This window comes from Periplaneta americana, chromosome 4 (assembly GCF_040183065.1).
Source record: "Periplaneta americana isolate PAMFEO1 chromosome 4, P.americana_PAMFEO1_priV1, whole genome shotgun sequence".
Classification (NCBI taxonomy): Eukaryota; Metazoa; Arthropoda; class Insecta; order Blattodea; family Blattidae; genus Periplaneta; species Periplaneta americana.
The window spans coordinates 26,195,853-26,208,539 of NC_091120.1; the positions used below are offsets into that span (position 1 = coordinate 26,195,853).

Genomic DNA, 12,687 nt, shown 5'->3' on the forward strand with positions numbered 1-12,687 from the left:
TTTTAACAAGTAAAGATGCAATTTTCCATGTTCTATTATTGGTGTACTACATACAGTACGTGACCATTTCAATGTGCAGACTGGGTGTCGGCAAAACTATTAAGAAAGTCATCAATACATGAAAAGGTTCGATACTTTTTTGATCCTGTTATGAATTCCGATGGTCCCTAGCTGTGTTACTGGCACAGCGCCAGATGTGCACGGAAAAGATGGCGAGAAACACCACGTTGATAGTGCTTTAAATCCCTCTTTTGTTGCTGAGAGTAGAGTGGGAAGTTGATAGACGGGTAGGGTAAATAAATTTCATAAAGCGAGAAAATGTGAAAGGCGATTGCCATGTGTCATTTACAAACTCTGAAATTTTCGGCTATAATGTGATACGCAATTCGTTGAATTTTATTTTTTCTTCTGTCTTTTTTGAAGGACCACAAGGGCACACCTCGAGGACCACAGGTGGTCCGCGGACCATAGTTTGAGAAACGCTGGTCTAGAGTTTCCCGTGAATAGAAAAAGGTTGCGGAACACTGGTCTAGGTGACTGACCAAATTAATTTGATATGTTTTGTCATTTGTTTCAGTGCAAGGAAGGTCAATGATTCTTTCACTTGTAATTCCATGTAGATTCACACTGTTAAGCTGCAGAGCGTAATTTATTTCTTGTGTTGTTTCAGGAAAACCTGATACGTGGCTGTGCATCATACCATACTTAAGGTAGACGGATCCGAAGCGCCTTATGTTTCATACAGAACCTTCTAACATTGTTGATTGCAGAGTACTCATCGTTTTAAGGTAAGCTGATAAATTTGAACTGCCTGCCTTGTAAATAGGTCTTGGTCATTTGTTGGCTTCAGGAAAATTACTCATGGACTTACAACGCGGGATAATTTTTTTTTTCTGGTTTCCATTGTATCCAGAATTCTTCCAGCTTTGCATTGTGAAATTCCATTTCTGCATGTAACTTTAAGAAGATATTTATTAGGACCTCGCCGTCCTCTATTGAATATTGTGTATTCCATGACTTTGTTTAGTTATCACCTAAATACTATTAATGGAGAAAAGTTCGTTCGGGCATTGGGAGTCAAACCCAGGACCCCTCAGTGTGTTGATTTAAAACTGTTGTTGAAAATGGCCATAAAGTCATGTGTCTGAAACAGGCTTGGGCGCTATTAGCTCGATTGTGTCATTACAGACCACCCTTATCTCCCCGCTCCACCTTCCCAGGCTGAAACAGTTGTTTTGGTGCGGGACTAACGAACAGGAAGATCAGGGACGGATTGTATCTGGCTTTTACGAACTTCCGGCCACAGTATAGAGAACCTACAGTAAAGACACCTAAGCTTTTTCGTGGGAACAAATTCTGAGTGCGCATGTCACGAAATCGGGTGTATTATCTGGAACCTCCACCAGATGGATCTCCATCTGCAACAGGGCTGGCATAATTTAATATTAACTGAAAACATTCATTACTCACTTTTAACAATTTTAAAGGCATGAGGCAAAGGAATGGCAATATAACCATAATAATAATTACTTCCGTATGCAATCATCATGAAAATATTCACTAATTGACACTAACGTTCAAGTCACTGTTTGAGGCTTATGTTGGTGAAATTGATCCAAGTACAACATAATACATCATGGCGTCCGTTGCGGTGAAGTGCGAACATGAACGTCAACAATGGATATAAGTATTTTGACTTCCTAACGACATAATATTAATGATGGATAATATACGTACAAGATTATTCGTATTACTGACCAATAAAATAAATAAATATTGTACTAATATTTTGATAGTGGTTTGATACTAGCGACATAGTTGGATTCATTGAGAACTAGACCTTACTGAGCTTGAATTTAGTACCAACAACATCAAAGGTGCCGACAAGAGTTGTCCCTACTGATTCTTCTTATACTGTGTTCCGGCTCTCGATGGTCGCCTACAATCCACCACTGATGCACAGAGCTTTACTCTGGGTTTGTTTATAAGGCGGTGTAAGGACATGGGCAAGGGTTTTTGCGTCCCTTCCACTTTCCCTCTTATGCCCAGGGCTGGTCTAAAATATAGGTAGTAAGGCCATTGACTATACGAAGGAGGAGAGTTCGGCTAGCGCTGTGGATCGGACCCTGTCATAGCTCAGTTGGTTAAGAGCTCTCAGCGCGCCAAGTTGAGAAGATTTTTTAGTAACACATACAAATATATGAGTAAATAATTACAGTGGTAACTCCTTCAAATAAAATAATTGTTTTAATATTAACGACAAAAATATTTTACTCGGACAAAAAAATAAATTTAAACTTGTAAGAAATCTGCTGCGTGGTCCCTCCAGCGCTTAAGGACAAGTATATCATCCTCAGCAATAAGTAGTATTAAAACAGTAAATAGTGTTTGTACTCACCTGGTTGCTTACACCACGTCCTCTGTCTACGAGTCCCTTGAGTTCATCGCTCGCCATTGGTTGCATCGCCGAGGTAGAGGCGGGCAAAGAAGACCAATAACGTAGTATACAGTACGTACAAACGTAATAAATGGCCTTTGATTGGCTAATATTTTTACCCCCTTTTATGAAAAACGAAGAGACTTCATTGTACTGCTTGGTTGTAAAACATTTTTACGCGTGGATGAAGCACTGAAACACAACTTCGTAATATGAGTTTTTAGGTTTTCACTCTGACTGTAGTAAGAAAGCCTAATTCTGAACAATTTCATAAGTTCAGAATGGTAAGCAAGGAATTCCCTTCAGAGTCTCGTACTGTATAGCTCGCGCAAGGAATGATTACCGAAAAGCAATGGTGACGTTGCTGTCTGTTTTGACGCCGAGAGGGCGAGAGGTACGGCCGATGGAAGTACTGTCTCTTCCAAGAAGATGAACAGATGAGGACATCGCTGTGGAAATAAAGAACGTAGCAAGAGAAAAATTCGAAGCTAATTAAACGCGCAACATATGTTTACGAATGAAATAATACCGTGCGATACAAGACACGTATTCACATGCAATGGAACAAATTAAAGTCGTAATGTAACTATCACAAAGCAGGACTAATTCTATAGATGTCATTTCTCTTCCGACTGTACTCTTGAATATCATTCAAGTTATCTCGTGACCTTTCCTGTCGCCCGCTCTTCCTTGTCGCAATGTTTCATTTGCATTCCTTCCGTCGGTATTCCGTTCTTGCGAGACCTATACCTAGTAATAACACATAATTTTGAAATGCGCATTTTATTAATTATTATAGAAATAATGTTAGAAATGATTGCAATATACGTACAGATATTGTATGTAAATTTGTGAAAAGTAGTTACATGTACATATTTAAGCCAGTCGGGTAAGAAATGACAGTGTGGAACTGAGAGTACAACGGATTGTAGCGAAAGTAGTGTAGTACGGAAACAAGTGGAGAGGATCCCAAAGAAAATTATAATAGAGTACAACCCCGTGGAAACAAGAAACGTTGGGAGATCGGTGATGAAATGGTGAAACCGGGACAAACAGATATGCCTAACCCTGATCGAGGAAGAAGAAAGAACGCCTTCGAGATTAGGGATTAGGTAGAATGCCTTTTTATTGCAATCGAAGAAATGAAAGTTCTTATTTTATACCTATTAAATAATTACATTAGGATCCCGCTAGTTCGAACTGATTGGGATTGGCCTGTTCGGATTATCGAAGTTTCAGATTAAGCAGGGACAAGAATACAAGCAGGAACCACGCCTTGTCCCCTCCCCCTTTCACTGTCCACCTCTTTGTTCTGTTTCAAGGTCTAATTCATTCATTAGTGATAAAGTTGTGTGTGTTGTATATTTTGAGTTTCTAAATACTGTAGCATTGAAAGTAGTGCTTCAGTGCAAATACTCTTTACTTCCTTCTCTCTCTTCTTAGCATGTTCGGATTAGCGTGATTCTACTGCAGATTTACATTTTTATGTATCTTCACTAATGGAGGAAAATTAACTATAAAGAGTAATATAATTCGCAACCTGTTAAAGAAACTGGTTTGTTGCAATACGCATAAAACTTACAACGGAAAGGTATGTGTTATCTTCGTGACACTCTTTCTTTCATTGTATTCTATGAATGGAGCTCTTTCAACTTATTTGCCATTTGCATCTCGTTATATTGTAGACTTGTAATCACAGCGCCAATTATACGACCGGCTGTGATTTCATTGCATTTACTGTTGTAATTTTAGAATAACTTAGAGTGCAGCAGAGAAAATACTGAACTGTGCGGTTTCTGACCCGATTCCCCTCATAATCGGAGTTTTTGGAGAATAACTTGAATAGTAATTTAATTTTCTTATCTTCATAAGCAATAGTTTTATCTGCTCAAGTATGGTATAGGGCAGTGTTCCGCAACCGTTTTTTACTCACGGCACACCAAAATGTTAATCTCCTCAAAATACATGTAATTACGTAATGTAATCAAATTTACTATTATTATTATTATTATTATTATTATTATTATTATTATTATTATTACTGTCAAACAGAAAGCGACTCTTGCATTTATTAACAATTTATGAACTTTAATTCACTGCAGAAAGTACATATTTCTACTATTAATATTAAAGTAAATAAAAATTAAAATGTGTCTCAGTGAAACATACAGCAGAGTCCGTATAGGTCAGTTTCTATCTGATGCTTTTCCAATTCACTGCGGGCTAAAGCAGGGAGATGCACTATCACCTTTACTTTTTAACTTCGCTCTAGAATATGCCATTAGGAAAGTTCAGGATAACAGGCAGGGTTTGGAATTGAACGGGTTACATCAGCTTCTTGTCTATGCGGATGACGTGAATATGTTAGGAGAAAATCCATAAACGATTAGGGAAAACACGGAAATTTTACTTGAAGCAAGTAAAGCGATCGGTTTGGAAGTAAATCCCGAAAAGACAAAGTATATGATTATGTCTCGTGACCAGAATATTGTATGAAATGGAAATATAAAAATTGGAGATTTATCCTTGGAAGAGGTGGAAAAATTCAAATATCTTGGAGCAACAGTAACAAATATAAATGACACTCGGGAGGAAATTAAACGCAGAATAAATATGGGAAATGCGTGTTATTGTTCGGTTGAGAAGCTTTATCATCCAGTCTGCTGTCCAAAAATCTGAAAGTTAGAATTTATAAAACAGTTATATTACCGGTTCTTCTGTATAGTTGTGAAACTTGGACTCTCACTCTGAGAGAGGAACATAGGTTAAGGGTGTTTGAGAATAAGGTGCTTAGGAAAATATTTGGGGCTAAGCGGGATGAAGTTACAAGAGAATGGAGAAAGTTACACAACGCAGAACTGCACGCATTGTATTCTTCACCTGACATAATTTGGAACATTAAATCCAGACGTTTGAGATGGGCAGGGCATGTAGCACGTATGAGCGAATCCAGAAATGCATATAGAGTGTTAGTTGGGAGACCGGAGGGAAAAAGACCTTTAGGGAGGCCGAGACGTAGATGGGAGGATAATATTAAAATGGATTTGAGGGAGGTGGGATATGATGATAGAGACTGGATTAATCTTGCACAGGATAGGGACCGATGGCGGGCTTATGTGAGGGCGGCAATGAACCTTCGGGTTCCTTAAACGCCATTTGTAAGTAAGTAAGTAACTCTACTCATACTTTCAGTATGATACTTGAGCCTGCTTAGCTGCATACAGGTGGCTGATCCGCGGCGGAATTGTCGACAGTGCAAGCCTAATTTCTTCAACGATGGATTTGAGTCTCTCCCTTTTTAATGTTTTAATTTCAGTTAACGTCGAGAAGCCCAGTTCAGACATATATGTAGTTGAAAATAAAATAACATTATCTTTTACTACTTCGTGCATCACAATTTTTAGAGGAGATGGCAAAGACTTAGCAACAATGGCTTCGCGGTGAATGAGACAATGCTCGCTCCGTGTGTTATGATAATACTTCACGTACTTTAGCCACGAAAACTTTCATAGAAACGGCTCCATCTGAAAAACTTAACGCAATCCTCCCATGTTAATTCATTACTGACCACATATTCTTTAGTTGTACGAAGTATTTCTTCACCGGTTGTTTGCTCGGGCACTTCTCTGCACAAAAAAAAAAAAAAAAAAAAAAAAATACAATTACATCCACATGAATGTACCGAATGTAGAAAAAAGGTTTACGTGACCACTAATATCGTCAATCTGAAGTGAGAACTTTTGACTGCTCTTTATTTTCTCCTTCATGATGTCTTGGATGTCACTGGACATGTCACTAATTCGGCGGCTGTGTCACAAGAGAGATGAATTTAAATTTAATTAATTTTATTAATTTCTTACAATAATAGGTCACACCTTTCACCTTGTGGAGGCACACCGGTTGCGGAACACTGGTATAGGTTGTCCCAACAAGAACGTCGGATTTAATAATATTAATAAAAGCAACAAAGCAGGTAGGAGTGCCGCCAACCCAACGAGACATTTTTGGGACATTGCGCCATTGTCTTGTTGGTTTAGCGGCTCTGTTATCTGTTTTGTTGCATTTATTCATATGATTAATTCCGGTGTTCTTGTTGGGACACCCTATATATCCTCGAATATCGATGATAGAAGTCATGTGCAGAACTGTTTCTTATTTTTTCTAAATATCCTACAACATAATTATATTATAGTCATTTTATTTGCTCCTTGTGTCATTTGGCTGAAAAGTCTACTAGCTGCGATTATCTTTTGTAGTATTTTTATAAGAACTGAACGGGTCAATGGTCCAACTCTTAAAAGTTTTGTTTCATGTTTTATAAAGTTTTATGGATGATGGTATTTTTAATATAACATGCTTCCGTAATATCACTTATAGAGTAACGGTCAGCGCGTCTGGCCGCGAAACCAGGTGGCCCGGGTTCGAATCCCGGTCGGGACAAGTCATCTGATTGAGCTTTTTCCGGAGTTTTCCCTCAACCCAATACGAGCAAATGCTGGGTAACTTTCGGTGTTGGACCCCGGACTCATTTCACCGGCATTATCACCTTCATATCATTCAGACGCTAAATAACCTAGATGTTGATACAGCGTCGTAAAATAACCCAATATAATAGAAATAATAAATACATTGGATTAGTACCTACTTTTTATATTTATACAAGGTGGGGTAGGTCTACTTTAAGGGAATTTGTGTTAGAATTAATTAAAATCTGGATAGATACTGGATTAATTTTGCTCAGGATAGGGACCAATGGCGGGCATATGTGAGGGCGGCAATGAACCTCGGGTTCCTTAAAAGCCAGTAAGTAAGTAAGTAAGTATTAATTAAAATCTTGTAAACTGAATTAAACTTGTATTTAAACAATCAACAGCTTATTTAAATTTTAGGTTTTCCTTCATTTACATAATTGCAGTTACTTTCTAAAGATTACATTCTTCAGGTGTGCTTCCCCTGTTGCAATGCACCACTACTGTTTCTCATGGAAACTCACCATGACACGAACCTGTAACTGTGGACAAATGTTGCGAACTTCACACCGAATCTTATGCTTCCACTCTCGCTTATTATTCAGTCAGTGAGAGAATTTTTCACTATGTAATGGTCTCTCATGGATTTTTAGCTGACGAGTAATCTGGGATTCTGTTTGTTAGCGAAACCTGTCAGGAAAACAAAAATTGGCTTCATCATTCATTAAAAGGTTGTTAACAAAATCTGAATCAGTCTGTGTCGTGGAAAATAAAGTACGGCAACACTCCAAACTAATATCTTTGTCGTGCTGGCTCAACTTTTGGTTGGCAGGATTTTGTAGGGATGGAATTCCAAGTCGCAATGTTCTAAGGCTACTTACCAATATCTCTAACATTAGAGAATGTCGCCTTGCTGGTCGTCTAGAGCTACGCTCTGCAGAGGAATACTCGAAGGAAAAAAATTGATGTAAAGTTGGCAGCGCTAGTGCAGAGTTACAGGTTCGTGTTATGTCGAATTTCCGTGAGCGACTGCAGTTAATGCATTGCAAATGGAGGAAACTTACTTGGATGTGATTTTAAAAAAGTAATTTCGAATATGTGAATAAAAGACATCCTGAAGTTCAAATAAGCTGTCGAGTCGTTTAAATATAGGTTTGGTTCAGTTTATAAGATTCTGTTTAATTTTAAAACTACAGTAGAACTTGGTTATAGCGACCTCGTTTTGTGCGACACCTCGCCTATAACGTCAAATATTCTGTGGTCCCAACTAATTCCCCATAAAACATGCTTTCCTACCTTGCTTAATACGACAAACGTATATGCGTCTACCTCGCATATAACGTCATTTTCAACCTCAGTTTGGAATAAGATTTTCTGAGAACCAAAGTATTTTAAGAAATATTTTGTTGAAATCTGACGCTGACAAATTCTTTACAGTATCCTTCTGTCATAGACCTCTGGAATGCAGGCGGATTCCCCACCCCATTGTAACCTGCCCGAATTCATGCGGTATTAGATCAGTTTCGACAGGAAGTTTTCACTAAGTGCACGCATTTTAACGCAGTATGGCCACTAAAAGAAGTGAGTGACGCTTTAGAAGTCATTAGAATTATGAACATGGTCTATGAAGCTAGGGAAGGGAGCAGTGAAATTGCAACATAGAACGTAATTTAGCCCTAGAAAGTGTGTATTGGGCATGTAGAAGACAACAGAGTAAAATGACTGATTACTTCACTTCTAAGTAAAGTAGTTTGGTGAGTACTAAACAAACTGTTTGAATACAGAATACTGTATTTATAATTGTAGGCCTACGTGTATTTTATTATATTCATTGTAGGCTTAAACGTCAATACATAAATCTAAAAGAAGTCTAATTAAGTTTGTTATTTTTCATTTTTCCACTAAACTAGATTGATAATGTGAATCTCGGTTACTACGACACTCGTTTATAACAACATAATTTTTAAGGTCCCTTGGATGTCGTTATAACCAAGTTCTACTGTACTTTGTTTAAAATTCAATATCTTACATGTATTGTGAACGAGACAGGACATACAGATATTAGGAAAGAGCTGGAAATATTTATTCTAATTACGAAACAGAGGAAGGAAGGGCAAACTGCTTTCACTACTTACAGCACAGGACAGAATTTTAATTAATTAATTCAGTCATTCATTCATCCCACTAAATAATTCAGGAGTCAGAACATAGATGTCCTACAGCGGATGTTTTAGTACCTATAAGGAATTTAGTTACATTTGCTTGCCTAGTATGCAACTAAGATATTACTAGGATGCGAGAGAGGAGAAATTTAGTTCAATATAGGCTTGAAGGTCTTCAACGTGTCGGAAAACTCCGACATAGAACACAAGGACTGAAGTCTCTCCTGGAGGAATTGCGTTCCGGATTTTTGCATCCTGAAAAATCCATCGATTTCTGCTGGGTTTGAACCCGCAACCGTTTGGCCTAGGGGAGAATAGGGCAAAATATAGGCTTTGTAAAAATAATATTAAGCTGCAATCATCTATCTCATCTATCATGATGTGTGGATTAGATTAAATCTTGAAGTAAGAAGAGACCAAATGGAAGAAAATGTGACGGAAAGGAAAAAGAAGAAGAAGCAAAAGAAAATTTATTTTATGTACTGTATTTTCTCATACGAAGTATAGAACAAAATGTTTTGGTTCTATAAAGAAAGAAAACCGATTTTGAAATGTTGATGAAAAGAATACGTTTCATAAATCAGTCGACTGAGTCGACTGAGGTGAACGATCATACATGGAAACTACATGAGGCAAAATAATTAAAGTGTACTACTTAGAAAAAATTATGTAAAATTTAATTTAATTACTAATCTCTAAATATTAAGTAGAACCAAACCTCTTTTCCTACTAGGCCAATTATGTAAGATCAATTTTTAGGGCATTTTTGAAAGATTTTTAGGTCATAAATGCATTGTTTTTAGGACATTTTGCATGATTTATAGGTCACCGAAATCCTAGCCCCATTTATTACTATGTATCCTTCGCAACGTTATGATGCGTTACATTAACACCAAGGTCTTAGAAAGTTGGACTGTCGTAGATTAGATCAGTGATTTCTTCCGATTCACTGTCTGTCGTTTTGTAGAGCAGCTCAGATCTTTCCTGTTACTAGACTTGTATCTGTAGACCAGCAGTGGAAGGTATTATTAACCTTTCTCTTTTTATATTTGTCTACGATTTTACTTGTCTCTGTATCCGTTCATTTGTTTTTTTATCAACTTATTATAAAGGTACACAATTTTTGTATTATTATTATTCTAGAATTAAGATCAAAAATAATAATAGAAAATATTTCATGAAACATGTTATTAAGTTTAAATATTTAAGATACACGATCCCACTTAATATGAATTTTAGTCCAAATAAAAAATGGGTATAATTAACTATTGAAGTGGAGAGATATGAAGACACTACAAAATAAAACAAAGGAAGATACAGTATTAAAGTTCTATGAAGTCATGTCATTGCTAATTCTGTTTCGAGGGAGTGAGACATTGTGATGACAGAGAGACGAAAGAAGACTCCAAACAAACGAAATTTAATTTCTAAGACCAACAGCAGGACATCCAACAATTGAAAATAAAGGAAATCAAGACATTAGTAATGATCAGAAATAGACTTTATGCTCGACCATGCCGAAATGTAGCAATTATACACCTGGTAGTAGCCCTTTAATGCACCTCATTAAAGTACACCTATTCATTATAGTTCAGTTGTTCAGCCAATGAGAAATCACCATTGTACCATTATAAAACCGCAAATATCGATTATTCTCGGATATGCAATCGAAAGACAATTAGCGAAACGTCACGGAGGCTGGAAATCCAATACTGTCGCAGAAGGTTATGTTCTGTTACTATAATAATTAGCGTTAATTGTAAACAATATTCAAATATATTCAATTTGTCATCTCGTTTTTCAATTCTAAATCAATTTCCAGGTTATATCAATATTAATGTTCATGTTATTCTCTAGATTATATCAAGATCAATGACATTAGTCCCTGGGAAAAAATCAATACTTTCGCGTCTGCGCACATCTCACAATTTAGAAGGTCAGTTCCGCTCTTCACTTAGATAACCGTAACATGAATACTTATGAATAATTTCAAGTTATAAATATGGTCGAGGATAAAAAGTCGTATGAAACTTGCCTATAATGGTAATTAAGACGCTCGTATGAAAATTATGAAACTCTCTTGCGCTCGTTTCATAAACAAACATACTGGCGTCTTAATTACTACCGTTATAGGCTCGTTGCATAATGTACTATTTGGGTATTACACTGTAGGACATATAGGTATGAGCGTTTCACCTGCTCTGTTGGACTCGTTAGGCCTATGTCTGTCTATTCAAGTAACATAATTAATGGACTAAACATATTTTATTTAAGTGTAAAAATAAGCGAATATAAAGCAAGTCGATATTCCACGTTCAAAGAATGGATATTACCAGACTTCCAACAAAATAAATAACTATAGACCATTTGGGAGAAGAAACATCGATTAAGAAAACTATGGGTAGGCCGAGATCCGAAAATTGCTACTAGCAAAAATGTTACCTAAGGCTTGAAAGGTCGTAATAGTGGCGATAACGATAAAGCAGCTTTTGACTTACATTAGAAATTGCGTTTCTGCTATTATGAACAAGCGTCGTTGTTTTCCATTAATTTCACCTTATGCAATGTCGTTTGTGACTTTGTAACATCTAGTATTACCTCCACTGTCCTTGTTAATGTGCCACATGCGTGACTGTCTGATATGTTTGTTTATTTTTACTTTCCTCCTATACAATATCACGAAATTTCGTTAGTTTGTTGTGCCGTAGGTTAACATTATTGACGTAGAAAACGTCTTTACCGCACGAGTACGGGCACGCGTTCCGGAATCCATGGTGAAACAAAAAAAAATTAAGAATTTCAAATGTTTACTGAAACGACACTGTGAGCCACAGCCGAATACTAAAGTTATTAATAGTTAGGCCACGAAGCAATGTAATTTCTGTCACCACGCCCAGTGACGCCGCCACCTCCCCTCGCGAGCATGAGGGTGCCGAAGTATTTGTATAAAATTAGCCGTGCCCTATGGCCTCTCAGTAATATCTAGTGCTGCTTATGATTAGGTTTTCTCCGGAGCAGTTGTTTGCGCGCTTTCATTCGGAGTCCTTCGGTTACCTCCGATTGATGTCGCGCAGGTTGTATATGTGCTGTGCGCAGACATACACTTTCCGCTGAGCATTCCTTTAATCGGATCAGGTAGTGATTCGAGTCCGCTGACGTCCGCGTATCTTTTAAAATAAGTTGCAATTTGTTGTTGTTTATTCTCTTTTTCATGTTTATCTCTTAAACGGATATCAACTTAAGGATAATCGTAATTATAGGGGAGAGTCGGGTAGTATCGGACGTCGGGTAATATCGGACAGTAAGTTTCTTTCATCTACCACACGATGATAGTACCTGATTGACATGGTTACGTTTCTGTGAGGTCGCATAGAGAAACGTAACCATGTCATTCAGGTACTACCATATGGTGGTAGATGAAAGAAACGCACTGTCCGATATTACCCGATGTCCGATACTACCCGACTCTCCCCTATTATTACCACACGTTTCTTTAGTTTCATTCTGAAACTCAATATTTTAATCTAAACAGTAAAATATAACTTAAGTTGTCTGAACAGTAAAATATAACTCAAGTTGTCTTTTAAATATTCCATATGTTTTTTATTGCCTCGAAAGT

At 37.2% G+C, this 12,687-nt stretch overlaps 1 protein-coding gene across 2 annotated transcripts in view; it reads left to right on the forward strand.

Annotated features, from left to right (window-relative positions):
* LOC138697635 (protein bric-a-brac 2-like) overlaps positions 1-12,687 on the forward strand; it is a 519,146-nt gene that overhangs the window by 161,218 nt on the left and 345,241 nt on the right. For both annotated transcript variants that reach the window (XM_069823054.1, XM_069823055.1), the window contains one exon: positions 671-788. The gene's annotated coding sequence lies outside the window, so the exon portion shown is untranslated. The remainder of the gene's footprint in view (positions 1-670; positions 789-12,687) is intronic.